Consider the following 14638-nt stretch of genomic DNA (forward strand, 5'->3'; position numbering starts at 1 on the left):
GATACAGAACCTGGAGACCGGCCGCATCTGACATGACTAATGTCATTTACTATTGATTATTCATGCATCTAACTGCATTCAGGCTTCCAAAAGACATCACCAGTGGGTCGTGTCGGGGAAAGGCAAGCTCATTTTAGTAGCCATGCCAAGGAAACTAGATTTGCAAAGTAGGTCTGACGTACATTGACCAGCATACTTTTAAACACATACATGTATATGTGTATATACATAGGCACACGTTTGCCTATGCAGGTGTAAAACACTTGCCTGCGGTGAATGGAAATGATTTTGAACAACCACTTCTCTTAGATGATCCACACCACGGGTGCTCTTCAATAATGCAAATACGGAGGAAACAGAGACCATCTTTATACTCTCCTCTCCTGTTATTTGTGGCTTAATGTTCAAACACCTGGCATGTCTGAGAACAGTGTGGTACCTCCTTCCAGTAACCAGCAAACTGTATCTACTGCTCATCCTGGACTAACTCTCAGGGATCTCATGCAGGGTATAGCTCCAGCTCCAGCTGGCTTTTGTTTCAAAGCTATTGCCTCAATGTCCTGAGCCCTAAAAGATTCATTTATTCCGTAAGTATTTATTAAGGGTTCACTTTGTGACAGTCCCTGCTCTGAGAGCTGGAGACACAGAAAACTAAAACCACTGCCGTTTTCAGAGATTGCATCTTGGTCTTAGGAGACAAGCAAATAAAACATGCGAGATGGTGATCACACTATGGGAGAAAGAGAGGGATGGGGCTGCAGAAGTGGGGCGGGGAGGGTGTGTGCATGTCATTTAAGATAGAAAGCCTCAGGGGCGCCTGGGTGGCTCAGTCGTTTAAGCGTCCAATTTTGGCTCAGGTTATGATCTCACAGTTCATGGGTTCGAGCCCCGTGTCAGGCTCTGTGCTGACAGCTCAGAGCCTGGAGCTTGCTAAAGATTCTGTGTCTCCCTCTCTCTCTGCCCCTCCCCTGCTCATGCTCTGTCTCTCTCTGTGTCTCAAAAATAAATAAATGTTAAAAAAAAAAAAAAAAGAAACCCTCATTGAAAAGGAGACATTTGAGCAAAGATCTGTCAGAGGTGAGAGTGCACCATGTGGCTGTCTAGGAGGAAAGAGCTCTAGGCCGAAGGAACTGCAAATGCAAAGGTCCTGGGGTAGGAACCTGCTTGGAGGCCAGTGTGGCTGGAGCACAGTGACTGGAAGGTCAAAGAAGTGGCAGTGAGCCATGACCTGACACCCAGGAGTGGAATCTGACTCTGATGTTTTATTTGATTAGTTGTTTCTTTTTTCTGAGTTGATGAACAAATACCTACACTGTGCTTTTTTTTTTTTTTTTTTTTTTTTTAAGAATTTAAACTTGACAAAGGTCATTTCTGGAAAAAAGGTTCTATGATGTTTCCTTCATAATCTCTCTCTGTTTTGTTTTGTTTTGTTTCCCAATTCTTGTTTCTCTCAGACCTTCTTTAGCTCTCTAGCTGTCCATGCTTTTGTTGCATGGCTTCAAGTTTCTACCTTCCAAAAAAGAAAAAAGATTTCCACCTTCAAACTCAAAAGCAGGTGAGACCCGGCAGCACCTGTATGGCAACGAACCAGACCCACGAAATACATGCGGCGAGAGAAAAGCACCAGTCTTTGGCCCACTGTCAGGTCACTGGGGAAGAAGCCCTGGGACCAAGGTGGTCATGGCTCCAGGCACAGCCCAGCCCAGGATCCCGTCTCTGGCATCACGAGAAGGACCTGTTGGCTTGTGTTTGCTGCCTGCTGCTGCTCCCCATATCAGGCGGCCACAAATAGGATAGGATATCAGCCCTGCCACAATTTCCTGGCTTCGTTTCTAGCCTTGGTAGGATTCCAATAGGCTCACTGCCCATCTGCCTCCAAATCCACTTGCCCCCCTTCCCCATGTCCTTGTAAACCTTGGTCAGTGGTTGACTACCACCATCCCCTGTGTCAGTTACCTAGTGGCGACCCTGGGTGGTCATGACTGTGTTGCTCTTCCTCCTAATTACAATTTTGTTGTTTTTTTTTAAGTTTTTATTTACATTCCAGTTAGTTAACATACAGTGTGATATTAGTTTCAGGTGTACAGTATAGTGATTCAAAATTTCCATATATCACCCAGTGCTCATCACAACAAGTGCACTCCTTCATCCCCATCACCTGTCAACCATCCTCCACCCACCTCCCCCATCAATTTGTTGTCTATAGTTAAGAGTCTATTTCTTGGTTTGCCTCCCTCTCTCTCCCCCACCCTTGCTTGCTGGTCTTATTTCTTTTTTTTTTTTTTTAATTTTTTTTTCAACGTTTATTTATTTTTGGGACAGAGAGAGACAGAGCATGAATGGCAGAGGGGCAGAGAGAGAGGGAGACACAGAATTGGAAACAGGCTCCAGGCTCTGAGCCATCAGCCCAGAGCCTGACGCGGGGCTCGAACTCACGGACCGCGAGATCGTGACCTGGCTGAAGTCGGACGCTTAACCGACTGCGCCACCCAGGCGCCCCTGGTCTTTTTTCTTAAATTCCATCTCTGAGTGAAGTCATATTTGCCTTTCTCTGACCGATTTATTTCAGCATAACATTCTCTAGTTCCATCCACGGCATTGCAAATGGCAAGATTTCATTCTTTTCATGGCTGGGTAACACTTCATTGTGTTATACACACACACACACATACACACACACACACACACACACACACACATCTTTATTCATTCATCAGTTTCTACACTTGGGCTGTTTCCATATCTTGGCTATTGTAGATAAGGCTGCTATAAACATTGGGGTGCTTGAATTCCTGTGAATTAGTATTTCTGTATTCTTTGGGTATATACCTAGTAGTGCAATTGCTGGATCGCAGGGTAGTTCTATTTTTAACTTTTTGAGAAACCTGCATAGTTTTCCACAGTGGCTGCACCAGTTTGCATTCCCATCAACAGTGCAAGGGAGTTCCCCTTTCTTCAAGTTCTTGCCAACACCTGTTTCTTGTGTTTTTCATTTTAGCCACCTGACAGGTGTGAGGTGGTACCTCAGTGTGGTTTTGATTTGCATTTCCCTGATGATGAGTGATGTGGAGCATCTTTTCATGTGTCTGTTGGCCATCCGGATGTCTTGTTTGGAAAAGTGTCTATTCATTCATGTCTTCTGCCAATTTTTTAATTGAATTATTCATTTTGTGGGTGTTGAGTTTTATATATTATTTATATATTTTGTATACTAACCCTACCAGATATGCCATTTGCAAATATCTGCTCCCATTCCACAGGTCGCCTTTTAGTTTTGTTGGTTATTTTCTTTGCTGTGTGGAAGCTTTTTATTTTGCTGAAGTCCCAGTTGTTTACTTTTGCTTTTGTTTCCCTTGACTCAGGAGACATGTCTAGAAAGAAGTTGCTATGGCCAATGTCAAAGAGGTTACTGCTTGTGTTCTCCCCTAGGATTAAAAAAAAATTTTTTTTAATGTTTATTTATTTTTGAGAGGGAGGGTGTGTGTGTGAGCAGGGGAGGGGCAGAGAGAGAGGGAGACACGGAATCCGAAGCGGGCTCCAGGCTCTGAGCTGTCAGCACAGAGCCCGACACGGGGCCTGGACCCATGAACTATGAGATCATGACCTGAGCCAAAGTTAGGTGCTCAACCGACTGAGTCACCCAGGCGCCCCTCCTCTAGGATTTTTATAACCTCAAACTATTTCAAAAAATAGAAAAGAAAGGAAAACTTCCAAATTCATTCTATGAGGCCAGCATTACCTGATACGAAAACCAGATAAAGACACCACTAAAAAAAAAAGAACCCCACAGGCCAATATCCCTGACGAACATGATGTAGAAATTCTCAATAAAACACTAGCAAACTGAACCCAACAATACGTTAAAAAAAAAAAAAACATTCATCATAGTCAAGTGGGATTTATTTCTGGGTTGCAAGGGTGGTTCAGTGTTCATAAATCAATCAACATCATATGCCGCATTAATAGAAGAAAGGATAAGAACCATATGATCATTTCAATAGCTGCAAAAACAGTATTTGACAAAGTACACCATCTGTTCATGATAAAAATCCTCAACGAAGTAGGTTTAGAGGAACAAACCTCAATATAATAAAGACCATCTATGAAAAACCCACAGCTAATATCATCTCAGTGGGGAAAAACTGAAATTTTCCTCTACAGTCAGGTGCAAGTCAGGGATGTCCACTCACACCACTGTTATTTAACATAACTAGAAGTCCTAGCCACACGATCAGACCAGAAGAAGAAATAAAAGGCATCCAAATTGGCAAGGAAGAAGTAAAACTTTCACTATTTGCAGATGACATGATATTCTATACAGAAAACCTGAAAGACTCCACCAAAAAACTACTAGAACTGATCATCGAATTCAGCAAAATCTCAGGATGCAAAATCAATGTGCGGAAATCTGTTGCATTTCTACACAGCAATAATGAAGCAGCAGAAAGAGAAATTAAGGAATAGATCCCATTAACAATTGCACTGAAACCCATAAGATACCTAGAAACGAACTAACCAAAGAGGTGAAAGGCCTATACCCCAATTAAAATTTGAATCTATCCACTGATCTCACCCTCCTCTGCTGTGAGCCTTGTCTGGTCATTGCCATTCTAGCCAAGTGACTCACATGGCCTCCAGCTGTCCTGCCTGATCCATTCCCTGCAGAATAGTGAGATGATCTTTCTAAAGGGCAAATCTGATTGTATCACTCTTCTGGGTAACTTAGGATAAAACCCAAAATTCTTCATATGACCAGCAAGGGCCCTGTGTGATTTTTTCCCCTTACCTGCTTCTAGAGCTTAACATGGCTCACCTGTCTCCCTGTTTGCTAAGCTCGAGCCATTCTGCCTTTTTTTCTTTTTTAGTTCCCAAACGTACCCAGTTACTTCCCAATGAGACTACATGTGTCGAATCTTCTACCTGAGGTACGCTTTCCTGTGCCTTTCTCTCCTCGGTAACTCCTACCCACCTGTGCATCTTAGCAAGTATAGTTCTTCCTCGGAACAGCCTTCCTCACACTCGACTAAGTTAGATGCCCCCTCCTATATGGCATTTCTGCACCCAGAACTTTTATTGTACGGCACTAGGCAAAATGGTCATTGATTTCTTTTTTTTTTTAATTTATTTATTTAAATTCAAGTTAGTTAACATGCAGTGTAGTATTGGTTTCAGGAGTAGAACTTACATAAAACACCCAGTGCTCATCCCAACAAGTGCCCTCCTTAATGCCCGTTACCCATTTAGCCAATCTCCCCACCTACCTCCCCTCCAGCAACCTTCAGTTTGCTGTCTGTATTTAAAAGTCTCTTATGGTTTGCCTCCCTCTCTGTTTTTGTCTTATTTTTCTTATGTTACTGTTTATTTATTGTTTGGACTATGAACCTCGCGACGTCAAGGAATTGCTCTTTCCTTTTACCTTGTGTTCTCAGCTCCTGTTTTTTTTTTTTAAAAATTGTATTGTTGTATGGAAACCAATTTGACAATAAATTTCATATATTGGAAAAAAATTGTACTCATGAAACTTGTTGAAAATGGTAAGGCAGACATTTTTCAGGGGGACTGGTACAATGGGGTTTTGTAGTAGGGGAAAGATTGGGCTCAACTCTGAACATGAACACAGGGGGCGGGGAATTATGGCTAAGTAGCAAGGCAGGGGGCAGTGGATAGAGCATCACTGAGAGGCAATATCAGAGCTGGGGGATTATTGCTAGACCAAAGCAACAAGGTTCTTGCCAGAACACAGAGTTGAGGAATCCGATCAGATTTGTAGGAATCTGATCCTACATTGACCCTGTAGGGTTCTTATCTGCCCAGGACAGAGCCCAAGTTTGGGTCTTGAGGATTTAGCAAGCCTGACTAGGGCTGGGTCACACCTAGCACAGTGCCTAGGGCATAGTAGGTGGTCTCTCTCTCTCTCTCTCTCTCTCTCTCTAATGAATTAAGTGCCTATCTGTTGGTGTAGAAGTGAGTGTGATTAACAAAGCTGTCCATTCTAATTTTACCCCTAACATGAGCTTATAGTCAAGCTCGTCTCAAAAACTGAAAAATGAGTTTAATAATTTAAAATGCCTTTCACTGTATCTGAAGTTGAATTTTTTTGAGTTCATTTTGCTATGTCGCAGAATAAAGGGCCTTGAAAAAGTACAGCTTCCCACAATAGATACATAATTCTCCAAGTGATTTTAGAAAGCATAGCTATAGATTTAGCAAGCAGCATTTTGTTGCAGAATAATATTATTTATACCATGTACCAAACCAGACAGTTTCTTTCTCTAAAGCCAGTAGGAAAGGTTGCAAGCATCTAATGGAAAACGTGAAATATTAGCAACTGTTTCATTAGTCACTTGGACAGTCTAGTCAGCTTGGATGCTGGTTACTGTGCCCAATAAATAAGAAACTAATTCCTCTTCCTACTTAAAATCATGGCTACAAATTTTAAAATCATTTCACGGTGTGTAGACAACCAAGTTATGCAGCAAATGTATTACTATAAAGACACAGGGGGCCTTAAACTAATTCTCCAAACAAAGCACATTAGATCAGATAGATTCTGGATATTTTCTGTTTTGTTTTGCTTCTGGCCCCTATTTCAAGCCTTAAACAGCTCTGGGCCACACAGCGGGGGTAGGTACTCCTTGCGGCTACCAAAATCAATGGAAGGTCAACTGATTTACCTTGCACTCAAGTGGATAACCTGCCGAGTGACCTTTTGTGAATCAAAATGTGATTCCTTCAAAGACTCTGATCTCTTTCCAAAAATAAAAAGATTTTTTTTTTTTTTTTGGCAAGAGAACTATTTATGACTTTTATGTGTAGAAAGACAACAGTGTCCACTTAGCCCAGTCTTTGCGTTTTCCTGATTGGCGACGCGAGCCACCGACTTTGGACCCGGGACACTGCCTGCTCCGTGATGGCGGATCTCATCATATCTGTCATTGTCATCGGTCCTGCTGGCTTCCGCCAGCTTCGCCAGAGCTCCTTTGTCTTTGGAGTTAACCTGTGTGAAGGACAGCAGTGGTGCAGGTCTTCCTGTGGACCAGACACCCCAGCCTGCACTTCCCCTTAATGTAGTAGGGAGTCCCCTTCTTAGGACACAGGGCAGACAGGAAGACCACAGGCTCAACGGGATCCACACCATGTGCAATCACTACCGGCTGAGCTTTCTTGTCCACCAAGGTGGTGACCGTCTTAACCCCAGCTCAAAGGACAGGTGACCCGTTACTGGTCTAAGAAGTGAGACGATTCACGTTCAGAAATACCAAATAAATGCAGTGCTGTCTAGTTAACAATAGGTTTACAACCTGTTGGAAATATGTAGGAGACTCCCCCACCAATGGAGTCCCAAACCCTTAGACACTTCACTTCTTGGTTCTTCTTCCCCGCCCCATTTTCCGGATTTACTTTCCCAGGCTTTGCAATGAGCATGCGCCAAAGAACTGAAGTCTCTGCATTCACCTCCAGGAATGTACTTTTTTGTACCTTTGAACGTACTCAGCCAATGAGGAATCAGGGAAGGGACTTGCACACTAGGAGATAAATTGCCCGTTGTGGCTGCCGGGAGTGTGCCTGTCCCTGAAACACTCACTCTTGGAAGAACATTGATGAAAGCCTCACCTCAAAGTGCTCTGGGTCTCCACCTCCCTCCTTTGATTGGGTCAGTGGGCTTATTTTTCACAGTGGGGACATCTGCTTTGCCGGCAGCTTTTTTCTCTGCCCTGGGCCAACAATCTCTGCTGCTTCTCTTGCTTTGTCTCTGGTCTGTATTTGTGGGCCAGCTTAAGCTGAGTAGCTGTTTGGCGGTCCAAGGCCAAGGTCCCGGATGGACTGGTCAATAGAGGGAGGCACTTTTAGAAGTTTATGTGGAAGGGCCCTTTGCCGCTGCAGCTGGATATAGCGGGGCTATTTGACAAAGAAGGTGAGGTCCCTTGTGGGCTGGATGTCCTGGCCGATGCCAGATGTCTTGGGCCTTTTCTCAAACAAGGGACTGACTGCCTTCTTGGCCTCCTGCTTCTTCAGGACAGCAGGGACAGGGCCCCTTAGCCTTCTCTCCTTCCCCTTAGCCTTCTTTCCTTCCAGCATCTTGTATGGCTACAGGAGAGAGAGAGTCCAAAATTAGAAGATTTAATGACCTTCTAGGCCCAGCACTGCTTAATTCTCAAACACAGTAACTGTTCTCACCCTTACCGTCGTGTGCCTGCTTTTTCCTTTTTCTTTTGTTCTGATGTCATACTTTTTCTTTCACTGAGCTTTTTCTTTGGTTTAAAAATGCCTCAAGTTTGTTTTTATTTTTGGAGACAGCTTCAATTTAAAAACACTCAATATGTAAAAAAATGTTACATTTATTTTATAAGTGTACAGAATGACCCTGTTTATGTAAAATTTTAAAAACACAAAATGATCCTAAGTAATGCTTGTAGAAAGAAGCATGCATAGGAAGTGAAGATACGAGACACACACGGAAGTGACACCCCACCTTAGGATAGCCGAGACCTCCCAGAAAAGACAAAACCGGGATGGACTGGTTTAGCATTAAACCAGCTAAGATTTCACATTAAAATCTGTCACATTCTAATGCAGTACACAAAACAGATTTGCAAGATGGCAAGCAAATGTGGTGAGTGGCTGGCTCCCAGAGCCCAATCTGGAAATGCTCCAGAGTGAGAATGAAATTGCTGGACCTGCCTAATTAACTTAAAGACTGTCAGAACCCCCTGGGGCATCTCAAGTGGGGTGATGTGGGTGGGAACTGCAGGTCAGACTGAAGGAGGACCGGAAGCCACAGCAAGCAAGAGACAGAAAGAGATCTCTTAACTCTGTTCTGCTCTCTCCCCAGATTAGCCCAAACGGATCAGCCCGGTCACCCCATGCAGGAAGAAAACCTCACAAGAGCCTAGTGCTGGAGGCAGGGGCGAGTGATATCTCGGTGGAGCCGGTGGAACAGCTCTGGAAGAACAGATCGCAACAAACCCTGGTTATCACCCGAGGGAGGTGACAACCCTCTGGAAACCTGAGCTCGTAGAGTAAATACAATGAGTGTCTAAAATCCAGCTGAAGGATCAACATAAGGCAAGCACGATGAATTGATTTCACTTCTATGTGGAATCTAAAGAAAGTGAACAAAGAAACAAATAGAAACAGACTCATAATTGTTGGGGAAGGTCATCAAAAGGACATGACAACCAGCTGATCTGTGAGATGGGACCCCGAGGCTCCTCACCCCCTCCCCTGTCCTTGGAATGTGGGTTCCGCTTTTCAGCTCCCGGAGGCTGCTCCTAGGACCTAGGCTTGAGATAGCGATGTGGTGTGGAGAACATCCACATGAACCAGTGACTAAACCCAGTTAAGGCCTCTTTATAAACTTTTTGGAATTGGCAAAAGCAGGTCTGAGAATCCATTTGTCTTGCTGCTGCTCAAGACAAGCCTCGTATGTAACTTTCCTTTGCTTATTAAAACTACCACCTACCAACCTGGAGTGGCCTCTTTCTTCAGTCTCTTCCTGCCTTCCTAGTACTGATGGCCAGTTTCAGATATACACCAGGGAAGCTCCTCGTTGGATTGTGAATCAACACGGATACCGAGAACAAACACTGTTGCCAGAAGGAAGGGGTGGGGGGATGGGCGAAATACGTGAAGGGGATTAAGAGGTACAATTATAAGCTATAAAATCAAGAAACTGTGAAATTAATAAATCACAGGGATGAAAAGTAAAGCACAGGCCTACGGTCAATAATACTGTCATTTGGTGACAGTCGTATAGAAGTGCTGAATCACTGTCTTGTCCATCTGAAACTAACACGACATTGTATGTCAACGCTACTTCAGTTTTTTAAGAAGTAAACAAAAGCAATGTTTTTCAGGAGGATATTGGTAATTTGAAGCAGGAACGAAGGGTTATGAAGAAGAGCCAATTGCAAATTATCATTACAGTAAGAAAATCTGTAAATGGATTGAATATCAGGATGGATATAGCCAAAGAATGAACTACCAAAGTGGAAAAAAAGACATGGAAAGGAATTTTCCCGGAAGGCAAGTATGCCTAAAAAGAGCAAACTATAAGAGAAACGTCAAGAGAGGAGGATTGGAGAAGCTTCCGAAGAAGACAATGAAATAAATGGAAGGGAGTAAATATTTGAAGAAATAATAATGACTGGGAATTTCCCATGATTAAAGAAACAAGGAAGACCACAGACTGAAGAGGTTTAGAAAACGTCAACTGAGGACATAAGAAAAGCCCACACTTTGTTATAATACAGTAAAGTTTAAGACCATGAAAGTCAAAGATTCCTGACACAAAGAAACAAAAGTCAAATTGATACCAGACTTTTCAGCAGTGATATTAGTGAGATCAGGCTAATATTTTCAAAATGGTGAAGGAGAAAATAAAATTAGAAGACTTAGAATCTGTGTAGAGTGTTTCCGTCTAGCTGGTTTCTTGTTTAAGTGCAATAAATGTAGTCTCCAGCATGTTATTGTCTCAGAGGGATTAACACAAAGACTCTCTTTGAAACCACTCTTGCAGGAAGTATTCTGGCAAAAGAAAAGGCATCCAAAAGATACAAAGAGATACAGACAGGAACTAATGGTGAGTAAACCTGTATTTGGATTTCACACACCTGATTCACATGTATTTTTGTGTGTCCGGGTTCTTTCGCTTTAGCATAACATCTTTGAGATTTGTCCACATTATTATATGTCATCTGTGATACTTTCAATTATTGCAATTTTGAGGGATCAGAGGGATGAGAGTCAAAAGGGCAAACAGCCTAGATTTGAAATACCTGAGCTGAAATTCTGACTCTTTTTAGTTGTGTCACTTTGCACTAAAGGATATAATCTTAGGGCTGGCTGTTTGCACAGATCTCTCTAAACCTCAACTTCCTTAACTTCAAATGACTATAAAAATACTCAGCTCACAAAGGTGCTGTCAAGATTAAGATAAAATAAGTGAGAACTTGGTGCTAGACACAGAATAGTTGTTCCTGGAAGAGAAAAAAAAAAGAAAAGATTTGTTCTATCTGAATATAGCTGGCTACTCACAGATATTGACTAATTACACTTCCTTAATGATCAACCACAGAGGGGATGAAAAGGAGAAACTGTTTTGTTTTGTTTTGTTTTTCCCCATCAAACCTGACAATAGGAACCTTATGTTCTCCCCTGGAATACAATTTCAAGGTTTCAAAGAGATTATATATAAGAATATATCATTTCAATTTGGAAACAAAAGAGCAAGCAATTAAACATAGAGCCAGCAGCAAGGCTTGGGGCAGGAGGGACCCTTGTGAGTCTTATCTTGAACTTCAGAGTGTGGATCCCAGCCATTTCCATTGTCTTTCCTCAGGGAGGATACAATTAATTTGAGAGATTTAAAGATAGACATTCCTGCTATGTTAAAATATTGTGGTGTTCTTCAGCAAGATGCTATGACTCAAGCAAAAATCTTTTTCATGAGAATAAAGCAGAACCAATGTATTTGGTGGCATTAAAATGAAACGATAGACCCAAAGACCCCCATCATCTTCCTGCCTATGTTAACATCAGCTCAGAGAACTTCTTCCCATCCACATTAATGATTCCAAGATGTAGAGAATTAAAAATGTAGCAATCATTTCCAATGATCTGGGATGTTCTTTAAGAACTCTAGGGCGTGAACCACTGAAAAGATCTCATTTAGGAAGGAAGGCCGTCTTTGAATATCTTGAACACAGACACCTTAGACTACACTGACATTCTGTTATCATGTGGTTTGATGTGACAGTTGAAATTACCATTTAGCTGAGGCATTTCTACATTGGCAATTCATGGACTGGGTAACTTACAATGAAAAAAAATACTAAAGCAATCATTTTTCTTGTGGTTAATTTTATATGAATAGAAAGAGATAATACAAGTCATTCCTTTTTCTAATACTTCTGAATAGGGTTGATCTCATAGAAATTTAATTATAAAACACACGTATGAACACTGATGAATCTATTAGGAGCCTGTGGCACAGACAAAAGGTTTGGAAGTAGCTTCTCTCCAATAAACACTACAAGGTTAAGAAAAACAAATGTGTCATTGACTAAAAGAATACATCTTTATGCTGTTTTTTTTAGATTTCATATATATTTATTCATTTATACATAAATAATCCTATAAAATAGGTAGGACAAGTGTCATGGTTTCCACTTTATAAGTCAAGAAACTTGGACTGAGATTTTTGAGCAGCGTACTATTAGAAGAGATGATGCTTTTCCCCAGATGTTATCACCGCCTCCAATTTTTATGGCCCCTTTTTCATCTATGAAGCATTTAGAGACAACTTGCTAAGGCAGACCACTCAAACCAGGTTAATCCGGAAAGAAGGGAATGAGTGGGTTCCCGTAACTAGGAAAACCAGGATGACTGAATGCAGACGGAATCAGACTCCACATTATTGACGTTTCTTGCTTTCTTTCTTGCCTCAGTCCTGTTCTCTGTGTGGCTGTCTTTCCCTCCCTCTGCAAATGGGCTTCCTCCATGTGGCTTGGTAGCCCCACGTACCACACTTCCTTTTAGCACCCACATTACAAAAATGCCAGCGTCGGGGCGCCTGGGCGGCTCAGTCGGTAAAGCGTCTAACTGGCTCAGGTCACGATCTCATGGTTGGTGGGTTTCAGACCCACGTCGGGCTCTGTGCTGACAGTTTAGAGCCTGAGCCTGCCTCGGATTCTGTGTCTCCCTCTCTCTCTGCCCTGCCCCCACCCCCATGCTCTGTCTCTGTCTCTCTCAAATATAAATAAACATTTAAAAAAAATTTTAAATACCAGGGCCAATCTTTTTCATTTGCTCCCGTTGAAAAAAACCGGGATCTCAGTTTGGGTCCCTTGTCATTTTTTTTTAGCCATTTCCTGAGATCAGAGTTATAGGAGACTGTGACTGGCATGAGTAGGACCCTATCTCTCATGTACAAATTGGGGACAGAGCACGTGACTGACCACATATAGGGGGAGGGGATGATGCCCCAAAGAAAAGGATATTGGCAAATACTCATTGTCTCCTGTATACTGGCATAGAAATAAACAGACAGGAAGCTTATGGGTTAGACTAGAACATTTAGAAACAGATACATGTATATGTAAGGATTTGTTACAAATTTTTTCCTGGAAATTCAGATAGGTGGGGAAAAGATGAGCTGGATACTAAATGCTGCAAAAACTGAGTTGATGATGTGAAAACATCAGTAATTGTTGAATGTAATGAAAGGAACGAACGAATGAATGAAGAGGTCTGAGTTAGAGTCTCCTTTCTGCCACTTATAGCTCTGGGATTTGGGGATAGTTATTTCTCTCTCATAACTTCCATCTTCATTTTGACTCTTCATGGTTGGATTAAATGAGCTCTTAAAACTACAGAAGCTGCAATGGAAGTATTGGCAGAGGACACAAATACGTAATAAAAATACACAATCCCATATAAAATAAACACAAGGAGTGCACTGGAAGATACTAATGCTTATACTCCATTTTGGTGGAGGGAAGTCACATATCACTGATTTCAAACCTAAATTGGTACAGCCTCTTTGGAAAGTGACTTGGCAATACTTTGTCAAAATGCTAGAGAGTTTGTATGTTTTTCATGCTGACATTTCACATCTATGAATGCGATTTTGATTTAATTATAAAGATCCCTTTCGGGGTGCCTGGGTGGCTCAGTCGGTTAAGCGTCCGACTTCAGCTCAGGTCACGATCTCGCGGTCCGTGAGTTCGAGCCCCGCTCAGGCTCTGGGCTGCCGGCTCAGAGCCTGGAGCCTGCTTCTGATTCTGTGTCTCCCTCTCTCTCTGCCCCTCCCCCGTTCATACTCTGTCTCTCTGTGTCTCACAAAAATAAATAAAAAACGTTAAAAAAATTTAAAAAAAAGGATCCCTTTCTATCATTGTTTATTGGAACAACCGATTAGAACGGACCAACACTTCATAGATGATGGTGTATCGATAAATAGAAACACTAGAGTCATTAAAATAAATTTGTAAAAGAATATGTAATGACACAGATGTTCACTGTGTATTTTTATATTAAAATAGAGAATGTACAGATAGTAATGGAAGTAATTCCATTTCTATAAATAATATGTATTTAGATGATTTGTTTTTCAGAGTTGAAGGGTGCACAAGTGTAACATGGACAGCGGCTAAGGAGAAAGGCTTCGCGATCTCACCATCCTTGTTCACTTCCAAGCCTGATCTGTTTACAACCCAATTTCCCCTTATCCAAAATGAATATAACCAGACATACCTTACTGCAAAGCTGTACCCTTTATTTTTTTTATTTAAAAAAATGTTTATTTATTTATTTTGAGAGAGAGAGCGAGCCAGTGAGTGAGAACGGGGTAGGGGAAGAGAGAGAGAGAGAGAGAGAGAGACAGAGAATCCCAAGCAGGCTCCATGCCCAACACAGAGCCCAGCACGGGGGCTCGATCCTACCATCCATGAGGTCATGGTTACAATATGTATGTGGAAAAGTGGATACACGCTCAGAGATCAACCCACAGATGCTTCTGTGTGGTTGGACAATGGATCGTCTTCATTTCTCTGCCTTGTTTTCTGCAAATTCTTCGTAATTCACGTGTTAGCTTTTAGACAAACACAAAGGTCAAAGGGATTTTATAGACTCTATT

At 42.0% G+C, this 14638-nt stretch overlaps 1 pseudogene; it reads right to left on the reverse strand.

Annotated features, from left to right (window-relative positions):
- Positions 1-6793: 6793 nt before the first annotated feature.
- LOC109499344 lies at positions 6794-8185 on the reverse strand (annotated as a pseudogene).
- Positions 8186-14638: the final 6453 nt, after the last annotated feature.

The sequence above is a fragment of the Felis catus genome, chromosome B1 (genome assembly GCF_018350175.1).
Source record: "Felis catus isolate Fca126 chromosome B1, F.catus_Fca126_mat1.0, whole genome shotgun sequence".
Classification (NCBI taxonomy): domain Eukaryota; kingdom Metazoa; phylum Chordata; class Mammalia; order Carnivora; family Felidae; genus Felis; species Felis catus.